We start from the raw sequence: 14,361 nt of genomic DNA, 5'->3' as shown, positions 1-14,361 counted from the left end.
TAGGCTTGTACCACTGAAAGAAGAAAACATCTTTCTGTAATTGTAGGAATAAGAGTTTGATATGCAGAACTAAATGGAGCTAGTGTGCAAACGTGGATATAACAAAAATGGCTTTCAAATAAATAAATCTGAATTACTGAAAATACATAAGGTTACAACAAAACCATAGGGTTTTAATTACAAGAAACAGAAAAATTTTCAGAATTTTCTCTTGAAAGAAGAGAAAAGCAGCAGAAAGGGATTTTTTCAGAGTTGTCAGGAAGGAAAATCTTTATGATAATTCAGCAGTTTTGGAGGACTACCATGTTAACCACTGTAAACCACTTCTATGGAGGTACTATAATAAATGCTGAAAATAGCTTCACAACCTAATGCACATAGCTACATGAAAACAAATCCATGACCATTTTCACTACTACAAGGCAGTGACAAGAGCTGTGGAAAAACCAAAGGAGATTTAATCTCTATTACTCATAAGAAGTTATTGTTTTCCAGTAGGGACATAATCCAAAAATAAAATGTGTTTTCACTTCTCTTGTTCATTTACCAATAAGCAAGCATTCCTAATATCTGTGCCAGGCAATGTTTTGAAGTCTTATCTGTCACTTTTTACTAATCAACAACAAAAAAGCTATCTTTCCACAGAAGTATAAAGAAACAAATTTGGCCTGGAAGATGAGGTTGGGGAGCAAAAACTGAAAAAAGCATCTCCCTTAAACCCAGCAGCTATTTCAGATGCGCCATTCATATTCTGTAGGATTCAGAACCATCTTCCACACTGGTTACCAGGGAAACAGCTCTCATGCATTCTAAAATCACACATGTTAAAAGAATATTCTTGAGAATTTTTCCCTGCTGATGACAGGGAATATGATTCAGAATATAAGATTCTCCATTCCCAAAGTTAAATTAACAGAGGGAGAAGCTCCAAACATATTTAATAATAACTATCAAAAATTCTGTAGAGAAGAAAAAAAACTTTTAAAAATTATTTATAAGTTCATATGGACTATTGTTATGCATATATCTGAATGTCTGCTTCTGGCATGACACCTACATAACTTGCTACTTCAATGATATTTTTGCTACTAAGTGTAAAGGTGGAAATGACAATATATCTTCAATTAAGCCTTTAAATTATAAGAGTCTTATCAAAAAAATATAATACTTTACTAATACACTAAATAATAATTGTGAGGAAAAAGTGAGGAACAATTTTAAAAAGTTCCATGTCTCACTCAAGTCTTTCACCTTATAGAAGCGCAGGACAAAGTTAGTCATAATTCCATCATTCTAAGTCATTCCAAACATCCTGAAGGAAAGCATGGGAGCAAAATCAGCATTGTCACCAAAAGTTACAACCTCTGATCAAATCCTCTAAGGTTTCCTCATGTAGTATGAGGCTTTGTAAAACATTTCACATGCTTAATGAGCAAAAGCTACTGTCCTCACCCCCCCCAAGAGTCTGCTACTGTTGAAAATATCAATGCTAAAAGTATTTCTTTTATAATTTTATTAAAAAACAGGAAAGGTAGGTCACAGACAATCCAGACACGTGTGTATACATGTGCACTTGGGTGGGCTTTAAATAGAAACAAAACCAAAAACTTTTCAGGAACAACTTCCTTCGATAATTATGTCAGGAAGACTGGAACAAGCATGTGGAGGGTAGGTAGGCCAGAGTACATGCATGTTAAAGCACAGCAATGCTCCTCCACTTTGTGACAGTTTTGTTTATTTCAAAATTATCCTTCATGTTTAAAATTTAGATGTCATACATTGATTTATTTATTTTGGCAAGATCACATCAGTAATTGTTGGTTACAAAAGAAAGAGAGAAATTTGATCTTTACAGAGGCACAGAGGCCATCGTATAGAGGCAAGATTGGAGTTGCAGCAGTGAGGACAGACTGGGGAATGAGTGGCTGGAGTGAAATCCCACAGAAATGAACCTGGGGGTCCTGGTCAATGGCAAGTTGAACATGGGTCAGCAGTGCCCTGGCAGCCAGGAGGGCCAACCCTGTCCTGGGGTGCATCAGGCACAGCATCACAGCTGGGCAAGGGAGGGGATTGTCCTGCTCTGCTCTGAGCTGGGGCAGCCTCACCTCCAGTGCTGGGGGCAGTTTTTGTATGTCACAATACAAGAAATATATTAAGCTGTTAGAAAGTGTCTAAGGGAGAACTATGAAGATGGTGAAGGGCCTTGAGGGAAGCTGTGCAAGGAGCAGATAAGGTCACTTGGTCTGTTCTGTCTGGAGGAGACTGAGGGGAGACCTCACTGCAAGATTGCAACTTTCTCTTTACCCTTACATTACTTACCTTAGTAAGTGGTGGCTAAGAGCTGGCCTGGAGGCCCCACAGCCACAGGTAACCCTGATGACATAACTCCGCCAGCCGAGGCCACTGGGGATGCAGGCAGCTCTTGGCCAGTGAGCCGGGTGGCAGTGAAGTGCAGCCAGTTGGGACCAGCCACGCTGGCTCTCTCACCCTGGATTCCCATTCCATTGGAATGGGCTGTGGCCATGTGAACCTCCAATGTCCAGTCCTCAACTGCAACAGCTCCATAATATATGGGACAAAGACAAACTCCAAGGTACTATCAAGATGCAGATCAGCAGCACTCAGTATTAACATACTTTGAGGTCTATTAAAAGATCATTTCAAGGACTAGTCTGAACACTAATATATCAACACTTGCTCAAAACTGCATAAAAATTTTCATGTGTCACATTATAGACATAGATACATTAATAGAGCAAGCACTCAATTAAAAATTGAAGTTTGCCAGGACAATGTTTTTTCCTTTTTTTTTTTTTTTTTTGCTTTCTTTCATGGAGGCTGGAGCCTATGTGCTCTGGAGGACCTGAGCAATTTACCACCCCAAGTTCTCTCATCTTTGTGAAACTTAGACTCTTAACTGAAATTACAAAACCAAAAGAAAAATCTGCCATGCCTTACTTATGATTTACCTCTGAACCACAAGTAGTCTGAGACTATCCTTCATTAGTTGGATCTTATATTAGCATTTTGTGCTGCTGACCACAGGGAGAATAATTTACCATAGTTCTGTTTACTTCTTCTTACAAATCAATAATATCAGTGTGCCTAAATATCTGATAGTGAGTGCAAAGAAGACAGGGTTAAACTCCTCTACTGTTATCCACTGAAAGGACAGGAGGCAATGGACATACACTGGAATATTAGAGATTAAACATAAAAAAACCCTCATTATTTAACATGAAGGTGACTTAATACACAACTATTCTGTCCAGGAAGGTTTTCTTTATCTTTGGAGGATGTTCAAAACCCAACTGGACTCAGTTCTGAGTAGCCCGCTCCAGGTGACCCTTCTTTGAGCAGGGGCATAGCTGATCAGCTAATCCCCAAGGTTCCTTCCTACATCGATGACTGCTATTCTATGACTGGGTGGATAAAAACACTGCCCAAAATAACACAGCAGTGCAGCAGCAAGAATCTGGAAGCTGACTGAAACCCTCTCTTCAGAGGCAGGGACACCTCATATAAAACTTCCATTGAGCCAAAATATTACTGAACTTGAAAAGGTTAAAAGAGGTCAAAAGAGGATAAGAGAAGAACCCAAACACCACCAGTCATGCACAGCTCTGGGGGATGAACCAAACAGGATCTTATGTAGAGAAAGAGTGGTGAGTACATGAAAACAGTCTCCTAAAAGGCTGAGTGGGATCAAGGCACAACTGCTATGCCTTCATACTGCATACCATCCAATTTTCACGTAGACATTTAGGCTACAGACCACATATTTTTTATTATTCTCCAATAATTTTTTTCCTAGCAGTGTTATTTAGTTCTGATCAAAAAAGGCTAAAGTGCAGACTTTATATCAGAAAAGATAGCAGACAAAGAGTTTGAAGTCTACCAGTAAGATTAGGGATTGCCAGAAAAAAAAAATTAGGGCTATTTAGAAAAAAACCCATAAATACCCCCTAACCCCCCACATAATAATCTTAACTACCTATTATTAAGACTGACCTTATCCTCCTTTCTTCTTTTTCTCCCTGAATCAGCAGCTTCTCAGCTGCTGATTTTCTCTGGTTTTCTCTGATGGATTTGCACTACTACAAACAAAACTTTTTGAAGAAGGAGAAGCTGAATAGAATGCAAGAAGAACCAGTGGACAAACCCAGAGAGTAGTCAAACGGTCTGGCCCTTTAAAGTTATAGCATTACATTGTTTAAAATTTAAACTTGGTACCAAACATTGTAATGGAGAGGTTCACTCTCAAAACAAACCAATTCTCATTTTACATCACAGGTAACAGGGACACAGGATTTCACCCTAACTTCTCCATCAGATCTGAGTCTTAAGGTAGCCAAAATCTTTTCCCCAATAGTTACGTGTGGTTGACCTTTGCTGGATGCCAGGTGCTTACCAAGCTGACCTATCACTTCCCCTTCTCAGCTGGGCAGGGGAGGGAAAATCAGATGGAAAATGACTTGTAGGTTGAAATAAGGCAGTTTGCTAAAACAGAAGTGAAAACTGTCTAATTACAAGCAAAGGGGGAAAAAATTATTCCTTACTTTCCATCAGCGAGTGATGTCTGGCCACCTCCTGGGGAGCAGGGCTCCAGCACATATAGAGGTTTCTCCAGAAGGCAAACATTGTAAATAAAAAGCATCCCCCTTTCTCTTCCTTCCCTTAGTTTTATATCTGAGAGACATCACAAGGTATGGAGTTCCCTTTGGTCAGTTTGGGTCAGCTGGCCGAGCTGTGTCCCCTGCCAGGACCACCCCAGCCTGCTGATGGGGCACAATGTAGAGACACGGCTGATGCTGTGCCAGTGCTGCTCAGCAGTAGCCAAAACACTGCTGTGTTATCAACACCTTTCCAGACACCAATGCAAAGCACTGTGAGGGCTGCTGTGGGAAAATTAACTCCAGCTCAGCCAGAACTAGTATACTACGAAAAATATTTTCATCTAAATATCTCAAGGGTTGGCAAAATCCAGACTCCAAAGCCAAGACTCTCCAGGCTGCTCAATCTGGGGCTCACCACACCATGACTCAGTGTTGTTAACCAAGCTGTACACAGGAAGGCAGCAGTTTCCTAAGGACACCATCCCCAGTTAAAATTTTTATCTCATCTCTTATGAAGCTATACAGTTTCTAGATGAATTAGCTCCTTATGACTTTTAAAGGCATACTTTGCCTACTAGATTCTGTCTTTTCCATTTGCTTTCCTATATCTTTTACTAAAATCACACTGCGATTCTGTTATTTCTTGTTCAAAAAGCTACAAAATTAAGCTTGGCCTGAAACTGCAAGTATTATTTGTATATTCTGCTTCCTGTTCAAACAGCCAACAGTTCAACATAACAATTTCTCCAATTAAGCACATTATACACTGCTGCATATAGCTGGAGAAAGTGGGTTTCACAGTTGTTTCAGTAAGAAAAAATACAAGCAGAATATATATATATTTAAAACTCCTTTAGCTCAGTGGTGCTTTGTAAGTCCTATATTTTTCAAAACCAATGGAACTGTTCTCATGCTCACCTGTTTTCCCGGTGAAAACAGCAAATGAATACAGAAAACTATCTGCAGTGTTTTCGGTTAAAGCAGAGCAACATTGTACAGCAATGGGATATCCTAAAAAGTAAATAGGAGAGAAACAGAAAACAGTAAACACTATAATATTTAAATTGCATAAATGTAGAGCGTTGTACTGAAGAAAAGCAAATTGGAGTGAAAGTTACTTCACAATATTTGAAGACATCAGCAGCACAAACTGAAACTCCTATGGTGTAATGTTTTAACAGACATATATATAAATATTCACAAGACAATCCAGCAGCCATCAATGTAGATGGTTAGAGCAGTCAGACAGATTCCTACATGGTTAACAGGCAAAAGCAATTGCTAAACAGATATATGACACTGAAGGTGGATCACTATTTGGGGTTTTCTTTTTTTTCAAATCGGTTTTGCCTTTAAAAAGTTTTGTAATCCAACACTGAGAGAAGCCTGTTTAAACTTAGTTCCCAATCTGTAGTTTTGTTCAGTCTCCCTGACAACTTTCTGTCAGAAGCCTGATTGGTTATTTGGTGAGGTGCATAATTCATGATGCCAAGCCTTGAGACCCATGGGCGTCGGAGCTGAAGGCAGAGCCTGTAGCAAAGGAGTGTGAGCACTAGCACAGTGTCCTGCCAGCTCACTGTGCTAACAGACTTCTCTGGTGCTGCTTAGAGCAGAGAGACAGCTCCAAACTGGGAGCTTTGACTCCTGAGACCTTTTGCATCAAGCTGTGGGGGCACAAGCAGCTGCCACAGAAAAGCAAAGCTTTCCTGACTGAGGCTGCTTCCCCCTAGTTTAGGATTTTGTATCAGGTAGTTCCAAGTATCTGGTTTTCTTTCAGCCACTGCTGTGGGCTTCGTTTCCACCCATATTCTGTTCCAGAGCAGCAGGAATTCTACTGGATGTGTGTTTGGCATCTGTGTGGAGCTTTACAGCAGTGGCTAGAAAGGCTTAAAGCTGTCAGCTTCATCTGCACTGGAGCCCTCACCGACATCTTGCCGGGATGAGCAGCAGTGAGACAGAGCTGGTGGCAGAAGGCGTGGGGTGGATGCCGGATGCGGGAGGCAGGAGGGAGCAGGCCTACAGACACCGACTGCTGGGCCTCAGCACCACCACCCCTGACACCACGGCTCCTCAGAGTGCCCTGGCACTGCGGGCTGGCCTTTGGTTCCTCTCAGAAAAACCACTCAGGCACCAGGGAAGGGAAGGGGAAGGGGAGGAGGGATGGGAGGGTGCCTGTCGCAGCAGGGCTCTGGGTCCCCAAGCTGTCTGCAAGCTGAAGGGCGGGGCATGTGCCTGCCATTGGTGTCGGCCAGTTTTCATGTTGGAGGGCTCTTTTGGACTTAGCTGTATTTCATTCTTTGCTGATATATTTGAATCTAGCACTGAGCTTACTGTTTTGTGGTTTTTAAGGCATACAGTCTGGGAATTTTGCTCACACCCAGGTCTTGCCTGCAGCAGTAGCAAAGCATCATTCAGGGCAGCTGCAGTGCAGTGACAGGGGCTCTCAGGTGTCCTGCAATTAGCAGCAGCATTACAAAAGGCAGGTTTGATGTTTCTTAATACACAAATCACTGATTTAGAACAATTACTATTATCTCCTTTGAGGACATGGTACTGCAAGCAAGCTGCCTAACTACTGTAGCCACAGAGAGCTGCATGGTGACTTGGGCTTCAATTGGAAATCTTCCTCTGTGCTGAGGGTGGTTGAGGTGGGAACTCCTTCAGGCTAAAGATTTCGTGGCTTCAGTAATTTATTTCAGCCCTTTCTGTTCTCAGGCTAGAATCAATTCCGTAGCTGTTTAAGGACACACTTGCTAATGTAGCAGTATGTCATACTCCATGTTCCAGAGTCTGAGGCTCATTTACAGATTTGCAAACAGTGGAGAATACAGTCTTTATGACCTTCTAAATGTACTGAAGTTCAGTAAAATAAAAACATAATTTTAAAATATCTTTTCAATGTTATTTCAGGTGCAGAAAACCTTTTATTATTTTTTCTTTTTTTTCTTCTTTTTTTTTGTGATGGGGAGAAACATTTATTGCATAGAAGCTATGTACTCAGGTTTGTAATTACATTTTATTTTTATAATTTTATTCTAAAATTAAACAGTTATAGGGTTTTTTCCCCTCAATTTTTCTTTTCTCCATGTATGCATTCAAATTTTCCTTAGAGACTGTTACTTTACTTTGTCTTCCCTCATCATGTTTTTCTCTACTGGTTTATTCTAAAGAAAACAAACCTTCTAATGATACTTGAACTTTTGAACTTCTTGAGTTTTGAGCACTTTTAATAACAAGGAACAAACTTTTGATTTGTGCAACAGGGATAGGTGAAACCATTAGAAAATAGAAATATGAACAAATATTTGAACAAGCATAAGGTGATTTTTTCCCCATGGGCATTTATTTGTGTTTATATCCTGAATATAAAATATTTTTTAAAATCTAAGCTTAGTATTTCTAGGTCGATGGAAAACAACTGTCTCCAACTTTGCAAATATGCAGGAGTAAGTAATTATATAACAATTGCTTCAAAATTTAAAAGTGAAATATTTTTGTAGTTTTTATTCATAGTAAGTTTTTAGAATATTTTCCTGACATAAGGATATGGCAGGTTTTGAAGAATGAGTTTGCTGATCATGGAATTTCATACAAATGTGGCTGTTTTCTGAATGACTTTACTAATTGCTACTGCAAGTAAATATTTGCCTTGTTTAATAGCATTTGATGACCTGTACATACAGTTTGAGATAAGTGTCAGAATTAGGTTTTTTGTTGGAACAACAGAAAGATGTACACAGCAGTACAGTTCCCACTATGCTAATCACTTGGAAAATTTACATCATATCTCTGTTCCCACATTAAGGTTGGCTCTCCGAGGAAAGAAAACAAGATCTAAATTTATTTTTCTGTATATGTCCTATCTTTATCAGCTTTATTCATAGCACCTTTTAACAGGCCAGAGAACTTTCACAGACTCATAGAACTGTAAATGGAAACTGGTGGAAAAGACCTCTAGTGGAAGTGAGTCTAACCATTTGGCTCAGCACTTCCATGCTCACCACTAAAAGAGATCCCCAAATGTCATATCCACACACTTGTTTAACACTTTCAGGCAATATTTCCCAACATATCACACTCTGGTTCATATATTTCTTCATATAACAGCAAGTCAGTACAATGTAGGTAATCCTCTGGGCAATTTATTCTTGGAGCAAATATTTATGTGATATGCTTAAGCTTTCTTCTAATCACTAATTGTCTTTTTTTCCAGCTTACTTACTACTTTCTTCAATAAGCTTGCACTATTTACAGTTTGGTTATTCTGTAGATGAATAATATAATTGTGCAGACTATAAGGCTGTCAATATTTTCTCCTGTGGGGCTTTTCAAGTCAAAATTCTGCCACAACTCTCTTGATGCATGACATGGTTTAACCCCAGCCTGAAGCCAAGCCCCACACAGCCACTCACTCACTCCCCCACCAGTAGGACTGGGAGAGAATTGGGAGGGTAAAAGTCAGAAAATTCACAGGATGAGATGAAGGCAGTTAACAGGGAGAGTGAAAACTGTGCACACAAGCAAAGCAAAACAAGAAATTAATTCACTGCTTCCCATGGGCAGGCAGGTGTTCAACCATCTCCAGGAGAGCAGCGCCCCATCACACATAATGGGGACTTGGGAAAATAAATGCCATCACTCCAAATATCCTTCCATTTCTCCTTCTTCCCCCACTTTATGCACTGAGCAGGATGTCAAGTGGTCTGGAATATCCCTTTGGTCATTTTGGGCCACCTGTCCCTGATATGTCTCCTCCCAGCCTCCCATGCACTTCCAATCTCCTCCCCTGTGTGGCAGCATGAAAAGCAGAAAAGGCTGTGTGTAAGCCCTGCTCAGTAATAACAAAAAACATCTCTATGTAATCAACCTGTGTTCAGCACAAATCTAAAACCATAGCCCCATACCAGCCCCTGTGAAGAGAATTAACCCTATCCCAGACAAAACTAGCGCACTGCAGCTGAAGAGAAATACAGCCACCCAAAATATCCGTCAGCCAGTCGTGTTTCTTAGACCAGATATAAGCATCAAGCTCTTTTCCTTTTAACACCTCTGGCTGATCCACCATTAGTGAGTCATGCCTACTCTCAGACATTCAGGCATATGAACTCACAACAATCTTGATAAGACTGCCAAAAAAAAGGAGTAGGTAAGTGATTGGTGTCAGTACAGTTTTTGTTGAGAGCTAATTACAGTATAAAATTTTATTATACCATCAGGGATGAAAATTCTACTGTCAGCTAAAATGAAAAAAATATGCTTTTATAGGGGTAGATTTGAAATTTTTAAATATCTGATATGATGTAAAAATCTTTATAACTCAAACATCTCACTGTCTCACATGCCTATATTGCTGAAAACTAGCTCAAAAGGTGTGCTCGCATGCAGTTGGGAAAAGTTGTAAATCACCCCTTTTTGTTAAGCTAAGTGAGAGTTAGTTTGGGCTCATGGAGAATGGTCAGAAGTAATTTTCAGTGAATATCTTGTAACAAAATCATAAAACAGCTACAGGTAGTTCCCTCCTTCTTCTGCTTGTGTATTGTTACTCAAGGGCAGAGGCATACACAATAATTTACTGCTCTCTTCTTCTTTTCAATTTTTCATTGTTGTTATGATTCTTGAAGATGAAGATGAATATCTTTAAATCAAGAAGGTACCAAACAAAAAGGCCATGAAGCAGGGCTCTGTAGCAACTACCAGGAAGAGAAGTGATATTTTGAGTAGAGGTAGGAAGCAGAAGGAAATGTTTATATGCTTCACAGGCTTGTATTTCATGATGTGTTTTACATGGAAGTAGCTGGTTGATTAAAAAAGGTAATGAGTATAGGATTGGGGAAGATGATGTTTTAGAAAAAAACATGAGCAAAAATGTGTTAATGTAGGTTCAATGGGGAAGTAAGCAGTTTTTCTATTTTTAAATGTTTGTTTGGGGCTTTTTTGATGGCTCACAGCAGCTTTCTGGGTACTGTTGATATGGAGAAGGGACTTCAAAGCAGAATACTTAATACCAATAATATTTTTGTTTTACTCCTAAATTACAGATACATTTTCCTATTTCTACATTCTATGTATATTTTCATACCTACTATGAGTGAGAGTAGTGGTAGAAGACCATAAAAAATCCTGCTGTCATTCACTCAAGAAGTACTGAAAAATGAGAAATCTCTTATTTTTTCTGAGCCTTCATAGAGCACGGTCATTTTAACCTGTGAAAAATGGATACACATTTTTTTTTGGCAGTGCTTTCTGTCCACTTTTCTTAGGAACAAAGAGTTATGTAGGACACAGACATTCAGACAGAAACAGATCTCAATTGTTATACATTTTCCAAAACTGGGAGATTAAAATAAACTTAATTTTGCTTTAACACCATGTGTGGCTTTCTCTTTAGGGTGGTGGTTTAGTTTCTATGTGTTTTGCTATTCTATTGTTTTGCTATTTTACACTTTGATAAAGTTTTACTTCAGCTGACTTTTTTATTTTCTTTCGTACTTTGTGTACTTTGTGCATGTCATTGCTTAGTAACTCACAGTAGCTGTACTCCTTAAAAGGAACAGATTCAGAGAAACCTTCTTACTGGCCCAAACTAGTTTGACAGGTTCAATGACCCCAAATACTGGTGCAGTGAGAAAATATCCCAGGTTCAACCACCTTCCAAGTGCACACTATTTAACATATTCTTACCCTTCAACAGAAATACTTCGGTTAAAGGATATGAATTAAATTCTAGCACTTAGAATGTGAATAATGAATTGTATAAAAATCACAAGGCAGTCTAATTCTCAAAGGCAAAACTTGTCCTTGCAGTAGGAATACTTTGAAAACAACCAGCAGCAGCTTAAGCTTCTTTCTACCAGAGGTCTGAGACCTATCCTGGCCAGATTTTGCTGATCTAATTCATGGTAGGTTAATCTCATCTGGCAATGTGAAGTTATCCACTATCCTAATGCTGCAAACAAATAAGAAATTATGAGAGCAAAATAAAACTGCTGGTGTACCTTCTCTCCTCTCTTACTCCTGAGAGAAGTAAAAAATACATTATGGATGACCAAATGAGGAAGCATTTTTCATATAATCATTCTTGTGAGAGGATAAGTCCAGGACCTCTCAGAAATCCTAAATGTTTGGTCACATAGGATAATTTTCCCAAGTAAATCCACATGTGCATGCTGATGTTAGTATTTACTAATGTTTTGTTTTGTAAAGATTTATGGTGTTGGGGAATAAAGCAGTTTATTGCACAATAATTATAAGTCTGCAATCCTGAAGTATAAGGAAAGAGTTCCATCATTTTATGATTAAAACCACTAATTAAGATTAATGTTGCATAAATGGTTCTGTATCTGCAGAGAGTTTAAACCCACCATCTCCTGTTAGAGTGATGCTCTAGCAGCAGTCTTCTATGAGATTTAAGTATTTTATAATGCTTGTAAAAATATATTAGTAACGGCAGGTTCAGAGGAGCTTAGAAACATATTGGATTAAATATTGTCTGGAGAATAATACGTGTTTTTTCCGCTGGCAAATATAATGAAGTTTTACGTTTTTATATTTCTTTTCAGTAGTCTAAACTTCACCAAAAATAACTGCATTAGCTCCCACAAAAGTCTGTTTGGCTGGACTGGTTTTACTCTGTGAACTCCACTGACTGTACAAAAAAAGCAGGAGAGCAATTCCACAGGATCGCATCACAAACATGACAGAGCTGGAACAGGAAGCGTGAGTATAATCACTGTTATTCCGTTTATCATAAAGCACTCAGTAAACATTCAAGCAAATATTTTTGAAAATTTATCAGGGTGTTTACTTATGCTCATTGTTGGCAGTGTTTAATTAGTTAAACTACATCTCATTGTAGCACAACAGCACCGTGGTTCCACTCTTCTGGGGTTTCTCTTGGAGTTCCTGATTTATTAAAATTTTACATTAAATGAAAAAAATTTTTTTAAAATTTTTGGCTGCAGGCTATCTGGGCCTGTTTTAATTTTTACTCAATATTTTTCACAATTATCCTTAGTGACAAATGGATTAGAAAGTATTCAATCATACTTACTTGACAGCACCTTGCTATATTCCCTTCAGACATATCCCAGACATAGGCATATGGAATGCCTGCTTCCTAATTTCTTCATATTTATATTTTACCATTTAGGTAAAACCAAGAAGGACCTATAGCATTGCTAATATTATTCTAATGTACTTAAATATCTATTTTTTTGGTGCTACCTTGTCCTTTGGTATTTAAACTTCCCTTTAACTGTTGTACTCCCTACCCTTGGATTCTGATTATTTATGACTAGATTTTTTTTTCTGTGTTGTACTGCCTTTCACTTCCCTTTGCTACTGAGTAAAAATGATACAGCAGTATCTGTCTTATTACTGAATCTTCATTATTAATCTAGTAACTGTCTTAAAAGTTGTGGTTTTTCTTTGCAAAACTCTGTGCTTTTTTATTCTATACATCACTTAAAATTTTCCCAAGCTATTGTAAACTGGCTTCTTCAAAGTATCAGGTACATAAATTACTTCCAGGAACTCTCCTTTCTCTCCAGTAATAAATACCAGGTATTGGGATTTTTCAGTCTGAAGAGGAGGCTCAGGGGAGACCTTGTGGCTCTCTACAACTGCCTGCCAGAAGGCTGTGGTGCAGTAGGGTCAGTCTCCCACGTAATAAGCAACAGGACTAGAGGAAATGCTCTCAAGTTGTGCCATGGGAGATTTAGACTGAGTATTAGGAAAACTTCTTCACTGCAAGGGTTGTCAGGCACTGGAACAGTCTGCCCCATAAAGTGGCTGAGTCACCATCCCTGGAGAAATTTAAAAGCTGAGTAGATCTGGCAGTTAGGGAGACATGGGTTAGTGGTCAACATGGCAGCTGCACTCACTGGTTGGACTTGGTGATCTAAAGGGTTTTCCCAACCTAAATGATCCTGATTCTAAATTGTATGAACTTTCTGAAGAGATACATACATAAATACACACACACAGAAGCATGCATACATACGTACACAGGTACATGGATAGGTGGTTGATACTGTCTACTGTGCAAGTATGAATAAGTGACCCCAGCTTATTGCAAGGACAGGGACAATTCCCATCCAGGGAAATAAAGGACGGATGAGAGGGTGCCAATAGTGAGAGGATGACCGCAGCACCTGCAGCAGCTCTGCCAAGCCCTGCTATCACCTTGTGTCACAGGGCAGTACCTGCAGCCAGACGGACGCCGCGGATGTTTCAGCGGAGACAGCAGCGCATGGATGGTGGCAGCTCCCCAGAGGCGGGAGTCGCTTTGCCGAGCAGCGGGGTGTGTGTGCCTGCGGGGGACACGAGCTGCGTGTGAATTGTTGGTGATGCTGCGGGAGCCCCGGCAGGGAAGCGCGGACACAGCTCGGGGCTGTGGTGGTCCCGCCTGGCCCAGCCGGGGATGGGGGCTGCTGGTGCTGTGCGAGGGGCGAGAGAGAGGCAGGAGCCGTGCGGGCGGCAGCGGAGCAGCGCGGGCTGAGAGGGCGGTCGGGGTGCGGAGCCCGGCTCCGGTGTCAGCGTCCCCGGGACCCCCTCCCACAGCCGCCGGTGTCTCCGGCCAGCCGCGCTCCCCGCGGGCGGCACCGCACGGGCAGCTCTGGCTTTTCTCCTAAAACTGGCACCAGCCCCAGCCAGGAAGCTTCTGGCCCACTTTCTCTTGGCTCCCGTTCCCCTGGGGAGAGGGCAAGGAGGCCAGAGTCAGGAGAGGCCCGTGGCTCTCACAAGG

General features: G+C 40.3%; 1 long non-coding RNA gene across 2 annotated transcripts in view; it reads right to left on the bottom strand.

Moving 5' to 3' along the window:
* Positions 1 to 14,241, bottom strand: part of LOC129133097 (uncharacterized) — a 34,388-nt gene extending 20,147 nt beyond the window's left edge. The window contains exons 1-3 of one of the 2 annotated variants that reach the window (XR_013179988.1): positions 13,820 to 14,241; positions 10,696 to 10,819; positions 5,535 to 5,627 (exon numbers count right to left, since the gene is read on the bottom strand). This is a non-coding gene — a long non-coding RNA (uncharacterized LOC129133097). The remainder of the gene's footprint in view (positions 1 to 5,534; positions 5,628 to 10,695; positions 10,820 to 13,819) is intronic. The other variant, XR_008535918.2, reaches the window with a different exon arrangement.
* Positions 14,242 to 14,361: the final 120 nt, after the last annotated feature.

The sequence above is a fragment of the Agelaius phoeniceus genome, chromosome Z (genome assembly GCF_051311805.1).
Source record: "Agelaius phoeniceus isolate bAgePho1 chromosome Z, bAgePho1.hap1, whole genome shotgun sequence".
NCBI classification, from domain to species: Eukaryota; Metazoa; Chordata; class Aves; order Passeriformes; family Icteridae; genus Agelaius; species Agelaius phoeniceus.
The sequence above is the reverse complement of the archived record's forward strand: the minus strand, read 5'-3'. Positions and strand labels throughout refer to the sequence as shown.